This window comes from Loxodonta africana, chromosome 1, assembly GCF_030014295.1.
Source record: "Loxodonta africana isolate mLoxAfr1 chromosome 1, mLoxAfr1.hap2, whole genome shotgun sequence".
Taxonomy (NCBI): Eukaryota; Metazoa; Chordata; class Mammalia; order Proboscidea; family Elephantidae; genus Loxodonta; species Loxodonta africana.
This window is the reverse complement of record NC_087342.1, coordinates 220576157-220593918: the sequence shown is the minus strand read 5'-3', so window position 1 is coordinate 220593918 and position 17762 is coordinate 220576157. Positions and strand designations below refer to the sequence as shown.

The 17762-nt window shown below is 44.8% G+C and overlaps 1 protein-coding gene across 2 annotated transcripts in view; it reads right to left on the bottom strand.

The window, feature by feature from the left end:
• Positions 1-11972: 11972 nt before the first annotated feature.
• The window catches only part of MTHFD1L (methylenetetrahydrofolate dehydrogenase (NADP+ dependent) 1 like), a 254772-nt gene continuing 248982 nt past the window's right edge, over positions 11973-17762 (bottom strand). The window contains exons 28-29 of one of the 2 annotated variants that reach the window (XR_010323111.1): positions 12191-12487; positions 11973-12091 (exon numbers count right to left, since the gene is read on the bottom strand). The gene's annotated coding sequence lies outside the window, so the exon portion shown is untranslated. The other variant, XM_003404275.4, reaches the window with a different exon arrangement.

Here is a 17762-nt window from a genome sequence, read left to right as displayed (position 1 = left end):
ACTAACAAAGTTCAGTCTTTGTAGCAACCCTGTGAGGTTGGTGCCATTATTATCCTCATTCTACAGATGAGGCAAACAAGGCTCAGAGAGGCTAAGTAACATGCCCAGTGTCACACAGCTAGTTAAGGGTGGGGCTAGGATTCAATCCAAGCTCTCATTTGCTATGCTATACTATAGTCCATCAAGAAGAAGGCAGGTGATGATTTATCCAATACTTGGCAATCAATGGAAGCCTCTTTTGTGAATCCCTCCCTAGTCCTTCTGGTAGAATCTCCCTACCCATCTCAGCCTCCAGTCCAGGGCTTGGATTGCCACCTCTGAGAAGCTTTTTCTGGCTCTGTCCTGGGGGGCTCCTCCCTTCTGTTGCCCCCTCCTCCCCATTTCTGTCCTGGTTCTATGATACCCTTTGCCTACTGACCTGTGAGCCTCTGAAAGCAGACGCCTTGACCCGTTAGCTTTGCGTTTCCAGGGCCTGGCACAGTGCCTGCCTCAGAGGGTGCTCCAGGAACGGCAGAAAGCCAGAAGGAACCATCCATTCCTCATTCCACTTGAGTTACCTGTGTACTTGCTGTCTGGCTGCACAGTCCTTGCCACCTGGAACCTGCGCCCGTACTTAACACCGGAAAATGTACCTTAATTCAAATCAAATGCCCCGTAAAATACGCTATTCATCTCTCAGTTACAGTGATTCAGAAATGATTCCATAGGACCACAGCCTTTTAAGCAAGATCATCTACAAATGTGTGGATGGAAATGCTAGTGATCTTAAAGTTAATTAGTTTCTCCGTTTTGATCCTATAATCCATGTCTAAGACAAGGACCAGGACTTGTGATTTCTATCGGGAGTTGGTGTGGCATTCATAGCTTTGCACAAATGATGACTCTTTCCAGTTCTGTCCTGAGTGTAGGTGGTATTGGTCACATGGTGGGGTGAAGGGGACTCTTGCCTCCTATGACATTTGCCCCTTTGGTCACAAGCTGGGTGTTAAAGCTGCTTTCATCTACCCACTTTGGAGACTTTCTGTCTGGCATTATGGGCAGTCAGCCTGGGTCAGTCCTGTCTGCCTCACTCCAGTGTGCAGGGACCAGTGGCCCTGTGGGGGTCACTCTACTGAACGCTTCTGTTAATTGTGCTTCCCAAATCCGCTACCACAGAGGTGGCTTCACTCTCTTTGAGCTTTTCTGGCTCTGTCAATAAGCTGAGTTGGCCCTACACCAACCACTGCCCCCCCGCCAACCATCCCCAAACTTCTTAAAGCTTTTATTCCTTTTGAATACAAGGTTTGTCCCAACCTGGGCAACCCTAGCTGAATTCAAGCAGAAATGCTTTGAGGGAGGTTGTCATGAAGTTTAAATAAAATAACCGGTGCAAAGTTCCTGGCATATAGTACCTTTCAGTAAATGCTATCAATTATAATAAGATGTTAAATAAATACATCCCCATGGGGTCAGTGGTGGTTCAGCGGTAAAACTCTTGCCTTCCATGTGGTGGACCCCAGTTCGATTCCCAGTCAATGCCCTTGTGCACAGCCACCACTCACCTGTCACTGGAGGCTTGCGTGTTGCTATGATGCTGAACAGGTTTCAGGTGGAGCTTCCAGACTAAGACGGACTAGAAAGAAAGGCAGGGTGATCTACTTCAGCTAATAAAAACCCTATGGATTAGAGTGCTATAATCTGCAGGACCTGGAAGCGTTTTGTTCCATTGTGCATCGGTTCACCACGAGCCATGAGTCAGGGGCTGACAGCTAACAACAACAGCAACAAATAGATTCCCATCTTGCTTATTTCCCATTCTCCTTATCAATCAATCGCTGTGAGCCTTCATTGAGGCTGTCCTTCTCTCTTCCAGCCTGTTCTCCTTAACTATCCGTCCTACCTGGTAAGTTGCCCTGGGCTCAGTCTAGGAACTGCCAGGCATGTCAGATATCTACACAGATGATGGACATCTGCTCAAATCTCTGCTCCCAGTTCAAAATCAGCTAAGAGCTGGACTTTTCGGGCTTCATATGTCCTTTAAGAATGATCAATAGTGCCTGCTAACTTTGAACCTGAATTCTCAGGTTGCCTGCTGGCTTCATTAGGGTTTGAATGCAGTTCCTTTTTTTTTGATGAGCTTTGTGTGTTTGAACTGGAACACACCACGGTGGTGAATAAGTGCTATTTTGGGGACATCACATAATTTTTCCGCACCCGTCTGTCAGTCTGTAGTACTGTAGTGGCTTGCCTGTTGCTACAAAGCTTTAAGCTATGCCACTGGTATTTCAAATACTAACAGGGTCACCAATGGTAGACAGGTTTCATAGAAGCGTCCAGGCTTAGAGACTAGGAAGAAAGGCCAGCAATCTACTTTTATATTTTTTTTTCCTGTGATCTACTTCTGAAAATCAGCCAATGAAAATCCTCTGGATAACGACAGAGCCCCCTAGGTTGGAAGGCACGATACAATGGCTGGAACAATGGATACAAGCATGCCAACGATTGTGGGGATGGTGTGGCACTGGGCATCATTGCATTGTGTTGTACATGGGGTCGCCATCAGTCGGGACTGACTTGACAGCAACTAACGACAACAAAAAAAAACCTGTTGCCACCGAGTCGATTCTGACTCACGGCAACCTCGTGTGTTACAGAGTAGAACTGCTCTGTAGGGTGTTCTTGGCTGTAATCTTTACAAAACAGATCGCCAGGCCTTTTTTCTAGGGTGCCGCTGGACGGATCTGAACTGCTTCCTTTTGGTTAGCAGCTGAGCACTTAACCGTTTGCACCACCCAGAGACTTCCAACTAACAACAACAACAGCAACATTATTTTACCCTCAAAATCGGTTGTGTTATGACTGGCTGCTTTGAATCCTCCAATTTCTTTAAGAAGAGAACCTCAGACCACTGGCCAATGAGCATATTCTTGCTTCCTAATCTCCCCTCGCTGGAGAAGCGTGTTGCTTCTTAGAGCGTGGTCCCCCTCTCTCCCTCTGCAGAGCTGGGGGGCCTTTCTGGGGTTGGAATGTGGCGCGTGGAATGTTATTTCTCTGCGCTCTGTTCCACTGTTCCAAGAGGACCTCAAGCATCTCACATATGACGTACTTTCTTTTTGCGTGCTGGCCAGGGCTCATCTGTCACTTTCGCCTCGCCTCGGTCAGATTTGTCAGAAACCAGAACCCAGCATGCATTTGTCCTTTCCTGTACAAGCTTAGCTCCTCAGCCCTCGCCACTCCCCCTTCCTCCTCTCTGCCAGATCCCATCCCTCCTCTTCCTCAGCCGCTCCCAGCTTGGCTGGCTGTTCCCAGTTTAATCCCCCTCTTGCTCGTCACCCCAGAACCTCCCACCTCCCCGGCCGCCCTCATCCCTTATTATTTAGCACTTAAGTGGGTTCTTCTGTTCATCTGTAGTTTGCTGTCCTGTCACTTCTGTTTAATACGTATTTACAGTTAGTTCAATTAGCAGTCCTAATGGCCAGCCAGGTGGCATGAATAATTTAAAAATAATTTACATTTGGCTTGGGAATGCAATGCGTTTCTGTACTTACATTTGCCTTTGGGGGTGTTTGATATGTTGGGAATTCGAATTTCAAACTAAGTAATGAAGCCACAACATAAAATAATGCCTTGGGAGGAGCAGGGGGGTTACTTGGCTTTTTACCCTGGCCTCTGAAAATCCTCTGGCTTCCAACTCCATCGCTTCTCACAGAGCTGGCTTGTTCTGGCCCCAGGAGAGCCTTCGCAGTTGTTTCAGAGTGTCTGTCTTTGCTGTTTGTCTGGTACATATTGTCTCTCTAGGCAAGAGGGGGAGGTGAGAAGGAGGCTGACTTAGAGGAAGCTTATCAGGGCTCATGTAATTATCTGAGGAAGAAAAATTCCTTTTTGCCAAAATGAATCTTCATTAAGCGTGCCTGCTCCGAAGCACACACTCAAATCTAACTGGTCTGACTGCTTCGAAAAATTGTGTTTTCACCATCCTTATTGTAAAACACGTAAGCAAAACGATGTTCGATTGAAAATATTAACTGGCTTGCAAATACTCAGGTCCTTTCACATAAACACAGATGACCACACAGGGCTGGGTAAACAGATGACATCCATGGTGTGTGCTGGGCAAGGGCTTGAGGCCACGACCTCACCACTAGAAATATTTAAGTTTAGCTGATTTGTTACATAAACACTCCGACCTCAAACTCAGCTTCAGCAATCACACTGTGCTCCTCTGTGCTCCGCCATGCCAAAACCCAGGGGGCACGGCTATGTGCAGAACCAACCTGTCCTTGTAGTTGAGGTGCTGACGAGTTGGTTCCGACTCATAGCGACCCCATGTACAAAAGAATGAAACGTTGCCTGGTCCTGCACCATCCTCACAATCGCTGCTATGTTTGAGCCCGTTGCTGAAGCCACTGTGTCAATCCATCTCGTTGAGGGTCTTCCTCTTAGTCACTGACCCTCTACTAAGCATGATATCCTTTTCGAGGGACTGGCCCCTCCTAATAACATGTCCAAAGTACACGAGAGGAAGTCTCGTCATCCTTGCTTCTAAGGAGCATTCTGGCTGTACTTCTTCCAAGAGAGATTTGTTGAAAGAAAACAAACCTGCCTTTCGTTTTAATCGTGGGATGAAATAGAGTTGATGACATATTGGAAAGTTTGTATTTTTAAAGCCTTTCAGGAGAGAGACTAAAATATAAATCTAGGTTGCTAAAGAGAAGGGAAGCCTACTCACTGAGGGTGGTTTTATGAAAATGAAGGTAAGGGCTTTGCGGGCAGAGGTTGTGATCCTTCTTCATTCTTTCACATTGGCTGAGACTCATCCACATGGAATATGAGTGGGCAGGTAAGACCAGGATCCAGATCTAGAGGGCGAGGAGAAGCTCAAGAGTCTTCCCAGCATGTTGGACTATCTTTGCCCAGCAATTCGCTGGTGAACAACCTCAATAAGAGGAACTACTGACTGACAGACAGGTTATTAATCCTGATTGTGAGAGAAAATGGGGCAAGCTCCAAGGGTTCTGGAAGCTCGTCTCCAGGAATGGGCTCAGCCAGAGTGGAGGTGAACGTGGACATTGTCTTGACATCCTGGGAAGATTCCATCAAATATTGTTGTTGTTGGAGTCACCCCTGACCCAGGGTGACCCCATGCACAAGGGAAAAAAATGCTGCCTGGTCCTTTGCCATCCTTATGATTGGTGGCAGACTGGACCGTCGTGAACCATAGGGCTGTCACTGGCTAATTTTTGGAAGTATATCCCCAGGCCTTTCTTCCTAGTCTATCTTAGTCGGGAAGCTCTGTTGAAATCCATTCAGCATCATAGCAACACATACACCTCCACTGACAGATGGGTGATGGCTGCGCACGAGGGACGTTGGCCCAGAATTGAACCCGTGTCTCCCACGGGGAACTCCACCACTGAATTACTACTGCCCCCCTGGAGCCTGTTTAAATGGCAGAAGGGGTGAAGGGCGGCTATACATTTAAACAAAGACGAGCTGAAACCAAGCATGCTGTCCTTACGTTGGAAATCTGTTAATATTCTCTTAATAAAGTTTTAAAATTCCTCCTCCTCCCCCCAAAAAGAACTCAAAGCACAGGTAACACATACACAGGGCAGATGGGTGAAAACCCATTTTCTCAGCACTAGTCTCATGCTGTTTGCAGAGATCCCATAAGCCCTGGCTGTCCAGGACCTACACAATGGCTTCTGGGACCATTATACGGACACCCCTCCACAGCCGTGTTCACCTTCACCCACTGACATAGCCTAATGTTATGTCTTGCCTGGGGAGGCACTCAGCCAAGCCTGGATTATTGGACAAGGACATGGGATGAGGGATACTGAACTCAGCTGACCCCACATACTTCTTCATTGTCAACTGAACTTTCTGTGGTTGCTGAGGTTAGAATTAGACACTCACAAGGCTTGAAAGCCTAGAGAAATCACAGCCAGGGAAGAAGTGCTATGAAAAAAAAAATGTAAATTGCTCAGCTCTGCAGGGGCATTCAGAGTGGGAAGGGTTATAACAGTAATGCAGATCATGTAGGTGGGGCCACGTTGGGCCACAAGATTGACTGCTACCCACGTTTATTCATCTTTTCAACCAGTATTTGTTTAGCAGCTTCTATGTGATACAAAAATGTAGTCTGGGTTAATTCTTAAACTTTAGTATTCAGAAGAGTAATTTAGTGAACTTGTTAAGATACAGAGTCCTAGGATTCACCCCAGAGTCCCATTTACACTTCAAACAAGTATTTGTTTAGCACCTTCTACTCCATGGCAATGGGTTTTTTTTAATATGCTAAGCAGGAGCCCTGGTGGCATGGTGGTTAAGTGCGTGGTTGCTAACTGAAAGGTTGGTGGTTCTAACCCACCATCCACTCTGAAGGAGAAAGAGGTGGCAGTCTGCTTCTCTAAAGGTTAAACCAAAACCCTGTTGCTTTTGAGCGGATTCTGACTCATAGCAACCCTATAGACAAAGTAGATCCCATAGGGTTTCCAAGGAGCAGCTGGTGGATTTGAACTGCCAACGTTTTGGTTAGCAGCTGAGCTCTTAACCACTGTGCCACCAGGGCTCCTCTGTAAAGATTACAGTCTCGGAAACCCTATGGGACAGCTCTACTCTGTCCTATTGGGTTGCTATGAGTCTGAATTGACTCGACGGCAATGGTTTTTATATACGCTAAGCAGAAGGAGCCCTGGTGGTGCAGTGGTTAAGTGCTTAACTACTAACTGAACCATTGGCAGTTTGAACCCACCAGTGGCTTTGCGGGAGAAAAGTCCTGGTGATCTGCTCCCATAAAGATCACAGCCTAGAAAACCCTGAGGCAGTTCTACTCTGTCATATGGGGTCACTATGGGATGGAATTAACTCAACGGCACCTAACAACAATATGCTAAACAAGGAGCCCTAGTGCACAATAGTTACATGCTCGGCTGCTAACTGAAAAGTTGGCAGTTCTAACACACTCAGAGGCTGTACAGGAGAAAGACCTGGCAACCTGCTCCCGTAAAGATTACAGAGGGAGCCCTGGTGGTACAGTTGTTAAGTATTCAACTGCTAACTCGTGGGTCGGCAGTTTCAACTCTCCAGCCACTCTGCAGGAGAAAGATGTTGAAGGCTTCTGTAAAGACTACAGCCTTGGAAACCCTATGGGGCAACTCTACTTTGCCCTATAGGGTTGCTATGAGTGGGAATCGACTTGAGGACAACAGGTAAAGATTACAGCCAAGAACACCCTATGGAGCACAGTTCTACTTTGATACATACGGGATTGCCATGAAATGGAATATACTGGACAGCAACAGATTTTTTGTTTTCTAATATGCTAAGCATTGTGGTCGGCACAATGATAACACAAAAATGGAGAGTAATTTAGAGTACTTGTTAAGATTCCCAGGGTAAACCCCAGAGAGTCTGATTTACTAGGTCTAAGTGGAGACAGAAATCAGCGTTTTTAACAAGTATTCCAGAGATTCTTATGCAGATGGTCCTGGGACAGTTTTTTAAAAAATATTTTAAAAATCATGATTTTGAAACCCATAGGCCAAACTGGCTTAAATGCTCGGGGAGTCTGCTATTGAGTGCCCAGAGAGGATGTCTATGTTCAAGTAGCTCATATAGATTTGGCTTAATGTGAGTACACCGGACACGTCAGTTACAGTGCTGCCCCTTGAACCATGCACCATGTAGCTGAAACAGCTCACCCAACGCTCTGACTCAGGAAAGCAATGCTGGGTCATTTTGGACCAGGGGAAGATGCCTAGCCCAGGGCTTAACTAGCACAAAGGAATGAGGATTAGATTACCTAAGAAGATGACCGCATCGTTAAGGCTGAGTCACAAAAGGGAGGCACAAGTGAGGAATTCCATTCCTTTTTGTCCTCCTCATGTTGAACACACAACTACATGATTCTACTCCATTTTTGTGAAGTTATTTTCTCCACCCCTTTTGGTTCAAGACCTTCTGTCCCAAAATCTACGATCTTACTGAGAACTTAAGAAGGCCCAGCAGTCATCATTAAGAATGATTCTTTGGGCAATCCCCTAAATCCATGGCTGTTTAACACACATCTTCAGAACATGGCACACCTGTAGGCAACATCTCACAAACAGTTGCCAAGTAGGGGGATTCTGGCTTTCTAGGGAGGGACACTGGCTATTTAGTTCTGTCCCATCTACAGTGGCCAATGGCGTTTGATCAGAGCTATGGACGCTGGCTTGCTCTCAGGAAATTCATGGGCCAGCAGAAATTTTTGCCTTTCTCTTGATGGATAGGAAACCCTGGTGGCATAGTAGTTAAGTGCTACAGCTGCTAACTAAAAGGTCAGTAGTTTGAATCCACCAGGTGCTCCTTGGAAACTCCATGGGGCAGCTCTACTCTGTTCAATAGGGTCGCTATGGGTCAAAATTGACTAGATGGGAATGGGGTAATCTTGATGGATTACAGCTCAGAGTGCTTGAAACCAAACCAAATCAAATCTACTGAATGACCAAGAGCTAAATCTGAAAATGGATGCCTTTAAAACAGTGGTTCAAAAAGTATGATCTGGGGTCTGTGGGCAATCTGTGAAATCTGCCCCATAGTTGCTGAAAAATTTTCTATTTCTGTATCTCAATAGTTTCTCATGATACGAACTAAAATCCTTTGCTTATAAGACGCTCCACGAGTACCTCATCAAACTTACATCTTTCATCTCATTATTTCTATGTGTCTACCCTTTCCCCACTCCACGCCCCCCTTCCACCCACCAGGGCACATGGAGGCATACGGAGCAAATGGCTTGTTGTGGCTTCCGTTTGTCGGAAGAAGGCGGAGTGGTTCCCGAATGCTTTGAGTTCACAGCTGTAATGGGCTCTAACCGTTGTGAGTCCCTGAGTTCTGAAGAGCCACTCAACCACATTAAGTGTAACTCCTACGAGGTAAGATGGCACACTGCATGGTGACATCACTATCCCCTACAGTAAGTCATTGATCCTGCGAAGAAAAGGCTTCCCCCTCCTCAACTGAGGGCACAGGAGAGATGAGCAAGGGGACACAAGGATTAGCAAGTGCGCTAATACAGCCAGTGACACAATTTATTGACAGTGGAAAATGAAGGATGCTGGAATGAATCTGCAGTTGAAAGCAAGTGCAGCGATTTCACGGCCATCTCGGTTGGTAAGAAAGGGCTGAGGAATTGAACTGTCCACACATCTGAAACGTTGCCTAGTGAGTTTCTGGCACTGAGATTTTTATGTATAGAGTGGATGTGCTGAGGTGGTGCCTGAAGGAATTCCTGTGCTGGTGGAGTGGGAGGTTCCAGGTCTCTATCAGTCACCTAGAGAGGGGACATTTGGAGGCCTGGCTAGTCATACCACTGTAGAGGTCACACAAGGAGCCCTGGTGGGCAGGACAGAACTGCCCCATAGGGCTCGAACTGTCAACCTTTTGGTTAGCAGCCAAGTGCTAACCACTGCACCCAGCATGAGCACTCTCTCTCTCTCGGTGTGTATATATATATATATGTATGTACGTATGTCTATACAGAGAGAGAGCCCTGGTGGCGCAGTGCTTAAACGCTCGACTGCTAACCGAAAGATCTGCAGTTTGAACCCACCCAGAAGCTCTGTGGGAGAAAAGATCTGGTGATCTACTTCCATAAAGATTATAGCCAAGAAAACCCGATGCGGCAGTTCTACTGACACATTAAGGTCGCTATGAGTCGAAAATTGACTCGACAGCACCTAACAACACGTCAACAACACACACTTTTTACTATGATATCTCTAAAGATGAGCCTTAGAACTTAAGATTTAAAATGAATGCAGTATTGCACTTGATTAAAAAGCAATGACCACTTTACCCTGACTAGGATGGCTATTATCAGAAAAAGGGAAAATAATAAGTTTTGATGAGGATGTGGAGAAATTCAAATCTTCATCCATTGCTGGTGGGAATACAAAATAGTGCAGCATCTGTGGAAAAGTCTGGCAGCTGCTCAAAAAGTGAAACATGTAGCTTCCATACAACTCAGCAATTCCACTTCTAGGTTTGTATCCCAAATACTTGATTGCAGCATTATTCACAATAGTCACAAAGTGGAAACACCCAACTGTCTGTCAACAGGTGAATGGGTAAGCAAAACGCGGTCTATACATACAACGGAGTATTACTTGGCCATAAAGAGAAATGGAGTCCTGATGCTTGTCACAACGTAAGTGAAAACGTTACGCTGAGTGAAACCAGCCAGACACAAAAGGACAAATACCGTGATTCCTCTTACATGAAATATTTAGAATAGGCAGATGCATAGAGACCAAAGATGAGTGGTAACCACGGGCTGTGGGAAGGGGGAAATGCGAGTTATTGTTTAAGCAGTACTGAGCTGTTACGGGGAGGAAAATCATTTTAAACAGTGGTGATGTAATTAATAGCACTGATTTTTACACTTAAAAATGGTTAAAAGGAGATTTTTGTTATATATACATTGCCATTAAAGCTTCTCAAAGAAGCTTCTTACGCTTCCTCGTGACAGATTTCTAATGACGGCTCACAGGCTGTCTGTCCTCTCCTATGAGACACTCCATGAGCAGAGGGACAAGCCCTGTTGTGTCCTCAGGGCCCACGGTGTTTTCTCCAGTTGCCATGGAGTTGACTCTGACTCACGGTGACCCCATGTGTGTCAGAGTAGAACTGCGCTCCATAGGGTTTTCAATGGCTGATTTTCGGAAGTGGATTGCCAGGCCTTTCTTTGGAAGCACCTCTGGGTGGACTCAAATCTCTAAGTGGTTAACTATCTGCACCACCCACAGACTCCATGAGTAGGGTTAAGGGCTGAGAAAACCAAGTCTGCCTCTATCAGAGCATGAAATGTGACATCTAAAGTACTTAGAAGAGCCCATACAGTGAAGGAACATTTTGGGGTTCCCAACACCTAGACTGTAGGTCCTTCAAATGTGAGTGTGGAAAAGCTCTCCCAGACCTGTGTTCAGATGTGTTTGTCTTTGTTGTTTTTTTGTGAGTCAGTGGGTTGCCTGGTGAAAGAGGTAAGGAAAGGAGTCTAAAGCCCTTTGAATGTAAGTTTCTAAAATATTTTTTTCTAAACATTTTAAAAAATAGAAAATCAAACTTTAAATGCCAGAGGAAAATACTCAAGACTTGAATATCAGAAGGCAACTGCTTAAAAATCAATTCACAATGAGAAAGGCCACTTTCTGCAAATACAATAGAGAGAACAAATTTCCTGTGAACCTTTATAATCTTCAAATAAATGTGCACACTGAAAATACTAGTGAACTGTATATGTGGAGAGGTATACTCTCAAATAAGGGGGAGGGCAGGGGCAGAGAGAGAAGCTTGAGAACTGCTGAGCCAAATTAGACTTGGAACAGCCAGCCTTTGAGTGGGGTGGCTTTTAGTTACTAAACACTGTTTTGGAATAAGTGAAGCTGTGCATAAAGATACATTGTGGGCTGAGCATTAATGAGCTGGGTCCCTGAGGGGAAGACAAGGTCGCATAGGAAAGATCTGATCAAGGACTCCTGCAGGATGCGCTTTGGGACACTGAAGATATTTATGGTGACTGTTTTACTTACATTGCTTAGAGGACAATAACTTCTTGTTTGTTCCTGAATTCTCCATTTTGTTTTAACTTTTATATAATTGTACATTATTGTAGGGAAGAATGGAAGCAAAACAGGGCAGGGAACTCCTGGGATGGGGAATTGGCCACAGGACATTTCTCTCTGATGAATTAAGGGTTGGACAAAAGGAAAAACATTTGCCAAACACCTGACCTTTAAGAGCCACTCCTCCTTGCCCTATGGGCCTTGGAGACGAGAATGACCAATGAGATTCATTTATCAGTGGAATAAACTAGAATAAACCCATTCGCTTTTAGGTGAGCGACGAACCGAATGTCACTGGTACTGAACAATAGCTCTGGATGTAAAATGCACTTTGTCCCGAGGGATCTTGGAATTCTCTGTCAGAAGACTTCACCATTGACCAGGTATTTCTATGCGTGTTTTTCTCGTCACCTTTTTAAGGCTCTGGTTGCATTCACAATTTTCCAGCAAACTGGTGTCAACTTCTTCACATGGATAGTTACCTCTGGAGGACAGACATTTATCTGGCATTTAAAAAAAAAAACCTCTTGGTTGGTTTTCTAGATACATGTTTATTTTCAGTTCAAAGACAAAATATAGAACTCCATAGTGGAAAACGGTACCTTTTAGTTCTCACTCTTTAATCTCTTAGCCCCCATTAAACAAACACTGGAAAGAGTAAGCAGTGGGAAATAATGTAAACTTGGCAGAATGAGAACATAAATTAGCTTCTTTCCAAGTCGGTGTAGGTCTTTTTGCTGAATACCATACTCTGTTACAAAGAGAACTCATTCTTGAACGAGGAAGAAATCTTTGGCCTATGTCACCATTTCTCCAGCATTGCGTAATAGGCATAGCTCAAATTCACTTTCTTCTCCAACTGCAGCAAAAAGGTAAGGAGCAGTTTGGGTTTTGGGAGCCTGAAAAACAGGAAAAAAATGCTTTAGTGGTTTAAGAACGGCTGTCTCCTCTGGTGTTAAGCTGTTAATATATTTTGGCTCTAAAGCTTGAGCCCCGAAGAAAACTCAAGAGCAGGTAAGGGGAGACTCGGGTTCTGCACACCCGGTAGCAAGAGTCACCCTGGATCCTGCGTGCAGCATTCTGAACTTCCTAAAAGATTTACACAGGGCTGTGGCAGAAATTCCAGGACTTCCAAAGTTAGGCTCGATAGTCTCCAGAATGCTGTCGAGTGTGGACTTTAGGATTTTAGATAAGGCATCCTCTCGCCTTGGATTTTAGTTTTTCTTTTGTAGGAGGCACAGAAAGCAGGGTCTAAAAAGTGCATTCAGTACTTGTATGGGGTCCCTCAGAAACCCTGGTGGCATAGTGATTAAGTGCTACGGCTGCTAACCAAAAGGTCTGCAGTTTGAATCCACCAGCCACTCCTTGGAAACTCTATGGGGGCAGTTCTACTCTGTCTTATAGGGTTGCTATTAGTTGGAATCCACTTGATGGCAACAGGTTTGGTTTTTTTTGGTATGGGGTCCCTGAGTGGCACAAAGGGTTAAGCGCTTGGCTACTGAATGAAAGGTTGGCAGTTTAAATCTACCCAGAGGTGCCTCGGAAGAAACACCTGGAGGTCTGTTACGACAGATCCCTGCCATTGAACACTCTATGGAGCGCGGTTCACGTCTGATACACATGAGTCGGAACTGACTTGAAGGCAACTGGTTTGGGTTTTTTTATGGAAGGGCGTGGGCCTGGAACAACTTAGTATTGTTAAAGTTGTGTTGCTTTCTCTCCATATTAAGATCCTCTGCAACGGTTAAATCCTACAATCTTCTAGAAAGAGAGGAGATGAAACAACATTTGAAAAACCGTAGTCAAGCAAAGAGAACACCTACACCCCAGCCAAATGCGTCCACCACACCAGGAAAAATCGAAGGGCAAGCATTTGGCCATTAATCTGAATAGCAACATGCAAGAATTTATCTGTTGGGCCAAGAGTTCAAACTCTGCTGAAATGAAGCGAGCTGACACCCCCCCACCCCAGATTCCTGGGAGGCCTGGAGCCAGAGAAGACGCTTGATTAGCTTGCAAACAGAAGGCAGTGATAAAGACGGGGGACTAGGAACTTCAAATACTTGTCTAATGTCTGGTCTAAGGCCGGGGAGGAAACAGAACACAGAGGTATTAGAAGTATAATGAACATTAACAAAAAGAAAACATTTTAGATGTGAAGAAGGGAGGTCTGCCTGGCGTAGAGTGCTCCCCTCCACCCAGATGTGGCTCCAGCCACTTCAGGGGCCCCAGTGACCCTGGACTCGAGGGTCAGTGACTCGTGGAGAGTGACGGGGAACACGGGAGAGAGGAGGGTGGGCTCGAAGCACTGGAGATGACCCTGAGAGGGCAAGTTTGGAGCAGGCCTCCCTTGTTCCCAAGGCAGCCGGTAGAGGGTCAGCCCATCAGCCCTGTTATCTTGTATCCTATGACTTTGTGTTTAAAGGGGCTTAGCGTCTGTGGTCTCACATATTAAGACCATTTGGAGGGTTGGCAAAAGAATAAAAGTCTGATTGTAGAAAAAACATCAGAAATATAATAGCTAAAGTAAATGTGTAAAAATGATTCAACTGTTTATTATTTATTCAGTAGGGGAAAAAAACAATTTCAGAAGTTTATTTAGCAGAAAAATATTTGGAAAGAATATATGAGACATTCAATCTTTGTATGGGAATGATAAGAAATTACAAAGAATGCTCATGAAAAAAGCTTCCTTTAAAGGGAATGAAGACTATTTCACAAGCATTACCTAAGCTTCAAAATACTTTTTTAGTGAGAAGGGGAGATTTAAATGAGGAGTATTTAAGGAACTTGGACTTCCATCTTGTTTTGGCCCCTGCCTGGAAATGGGACTTAGAGGGCACACTCACTCCAAGAAGGGCTTACAGTAATGAGCTGATGGCCTTTTTCTTGAAGCACGATAAGAACCGAACCAAACTTGTTGCTGCTAAGTCAACTGCAACTCATAGTGACAGCGCAGGACAGAGTAGAACTGCCCCATAAGGTTTCCAAGGTTGTAATCTTTATGGAAGCAGACTGCCACATCTTTCTCCTGTGGAGTGACAGGTGAGTTCGAACTGCTGACCTTTCAGTTAGCAGCTGAGCACTTAATCACTGCGCTACCTGGCGTCCTTTGAGGCACAGTGGCGATCATCAATTTCTGTGCTACTCTGTGAAAAGACAGTTTCAAGCCAAATTCACAGAGCACAGGTGCTCTCTTAGGGAACCCCACAACCCTGTGGTTGGCAACTTGGGGGCAAATAAGCCCAGTCGACAGAATGGCTGTCAACCAGAAACCCTATGCAAGATTAACTAATGACTGTTAAATACCATTGAAAATTTCTGTCCTAAAGACAGTTTAGGGAAGAAATGAGCTGGTATTGTACTCCTTCTCTCTGTGTGTAATCAAAAAAAAAAAAAATCGATAAATAACTAACACAGCAGGACTCGTGTGCATTTGATTTCGTACTAAACATAACTTCACACGTCAGAGCAAAGTAAGGGAGTGTCTGAGTGCCTCAGGAAATTTGCCAGGCTTAACTGTGTTCATCTGAATCCTTCCAAGGCTCAGAAGTATGATGAAGGTTTGAATGAGAAACTCAAACGGGAAGGAAAAAAAAATCAACCCCCCAAATCCAATCATCTTCAAATAAAAGATTAACCAGTAACGCTGCAGGAGCAGCTCCTCTGGGATCAACAAGGGATTTTGCTTAGTTCTATTTAGTGACATCCAAAGCATGAATCGTGCCCTTATTTTAACAATAGTGAAAGCACTGCAGGCAGGGAAGTCTTAGAAAGCAGGGGCGAGGGCTCAAATTCTGGTGACTTCTTGGCATCTCAAGTTCATATTGTTGTTAGGTGCCATGGAGTGGGTTGTGACTCACAGCGACTCTATGCACAACAGAACGAAACACTGCCTAGTCCTAAACCACCCTCACAATTGTTGCCACGCTTGAGCCCATCGTTTCAGCCACTGGTCAATCCATCTGATTGAAGGTTTTCTTTTTTGCTGACCCTCTCCTTTACCAAGCCTGATGTCCTTCTCCAGGGACTGCTGCCTCCTGATAACATGTCCAAAGTATGAGAGATGAAGTCTTGCCATCCTGTGTCTAGGAAGCACTCATACTAAATCTCATATAATATTCTAGAAGGTACAGTAAGTAGAAAGGGCAAGGAAGTTGAAGGAAAGAAAACAGTCATCAGCGGAACAGAATCTCCTTTCCATGTGGCGCACGTCTCTAACACGTTCCTCCAGGAGTAATGAACGGGCTCCTAGGTAACTGAGTGTACATGGTTACCCGTAGTTTGACCACTGTGTTAGGGGGGTAATTAGACACTTCCTTTTCCTGTGCCCAAATTTACCTATGCTGACTGTGGTCCAAGCCTTCACATTTTATTTTATGCACTTTTAATAGCTACAGACCTTTGGCTATCTATTATTAGCAGTGGCCCTTGAATGCTACAAAGGGCACAGGAAACAGAAAAGAATGCTTGTGGGGTCATGACATTGAGGAGTCACCAAGAGGGAATGCTTGTTTCATGTAGTGGTTTCATCTTACCACACCGAATCTGTCTGCTGCTGTTCCAACAGGGTCAAACCGTGGGTTTTGAACCACGCCCGCCGAGCCTAGCAGGGTATTTCACAGCTCACAAAGAGGAAAGAAGTCTTGGATAAATGAGTGAGGAAAATGCCATTCAATTAGAGTTAAGTGATAGCCCTATTATACTGTGACTGAAAAGAAACTTTGACCAAGTCATAGCTTTTAAGACTCAAATAATTATCCTTTCTTATTAAAAAAAAAAAAAAAAATCCACCCCATTAACCCCAAATATCAGTCCAATTAAGTAGCTGGTATCAGTTTTCGGAATGGGTCATAGTTCAGTTACTCCTGTGACTGTTATTAAAAGGGCATCTCTTTGGTTTGGGCCATAAAAGATGTGATGAGATTGAGAGCAAGACAGTCTGGGTTGAGTCCTGGCTTTTGTACTTACTAGCTATGCAACACGAGCAAGCTGTTGGCCCCTCTGAGACAGAGTTTTTGTAGCTCTGGAGTAAAAAGAATTCCCACCTCAGGGAATTCTATGGAAAGAGAGGTGGTGGGAGCAGCGGAAGGAAGCTCTGCAGGCCTGCGGCTCTGGGCCGCCCCTCAGCTACACACCATGGGGCCACAGGGGAAGGACCTAACCTTTTTTTTTTTTTTTAAATTATTTTTGTTGTTGTTGAAAATCTATACAGCAGAGTAAACACCAATTCAACATTTTTTAAGGACCTAACCTGTTGACATTTTCATGGCCTTATGGGACCAACACCTACCCTCTAGGACGGGCCACCCTACTGGCTCAGCACTACATGTGGTGCAGTGGAGCTACCCAAGCCATGCCCATGTCCTAATCCCTGGCGCTCCACTCACATCTTTAAAAAAAACCCTTAGAAATACTTTTTAGGAAACAAGACCATCTTAAGTAACATAGGATTTAATAATATGCATTAGTAAAGATAAGGATGCATCTCTTGGCATTATCTGAGTCTTAGCTACAGTAATTAAGGTGTAATTGGGTTTATGTGAACTACTTGGAGAGCCAAGAAACACTGCTCAAAAGGCTGGAAAAATACTATTCAAGAGAGATGAGAGAACTGTACAAACCTGTTCTGGAGGAAAATGAGAAATGGCAGAAAAGCATTAAGATGGGTTCCTGACATGAAAGGGAGGTTAGTTAGGGCAGGGGTCTGTTTCTGGTTTAAGAGGAATGATGTTGCTATTTTCCCAAGGCCCAGCTGTAGTGGCATATCTACGGAAAATAGCGCCTCTGGCAATTAGTTTTAAATTAATCTCTCTCAGCTCGCGCCCTCCCTGCCACACCTTAGATAGGCCTCTGCTAGCTGGGAAACCCAAGACATTCACATACGTCATAAGACCAAAGCAACACCATTATCGCAGCTCAAGTTTATGGACTTCTTTGGCAAGTTAGTCTCTGTCATCTCATTTTCTAGAGTTTTTTATTTGAGAGACGAAGAAGATAGAAAGATGGGGTTGTGGCGAAAATGTTACACAGCTCCCACTCCTCAGCAAGAAGCACATACAAACAACACCAGGGCACACACACACACAAACCAAACAATTTCACGTCTTGAATTAATGTAATTGCATATATGTGGTTCCTTACCTTTCGGGTTTTTGTTTACCTTTCTCATCA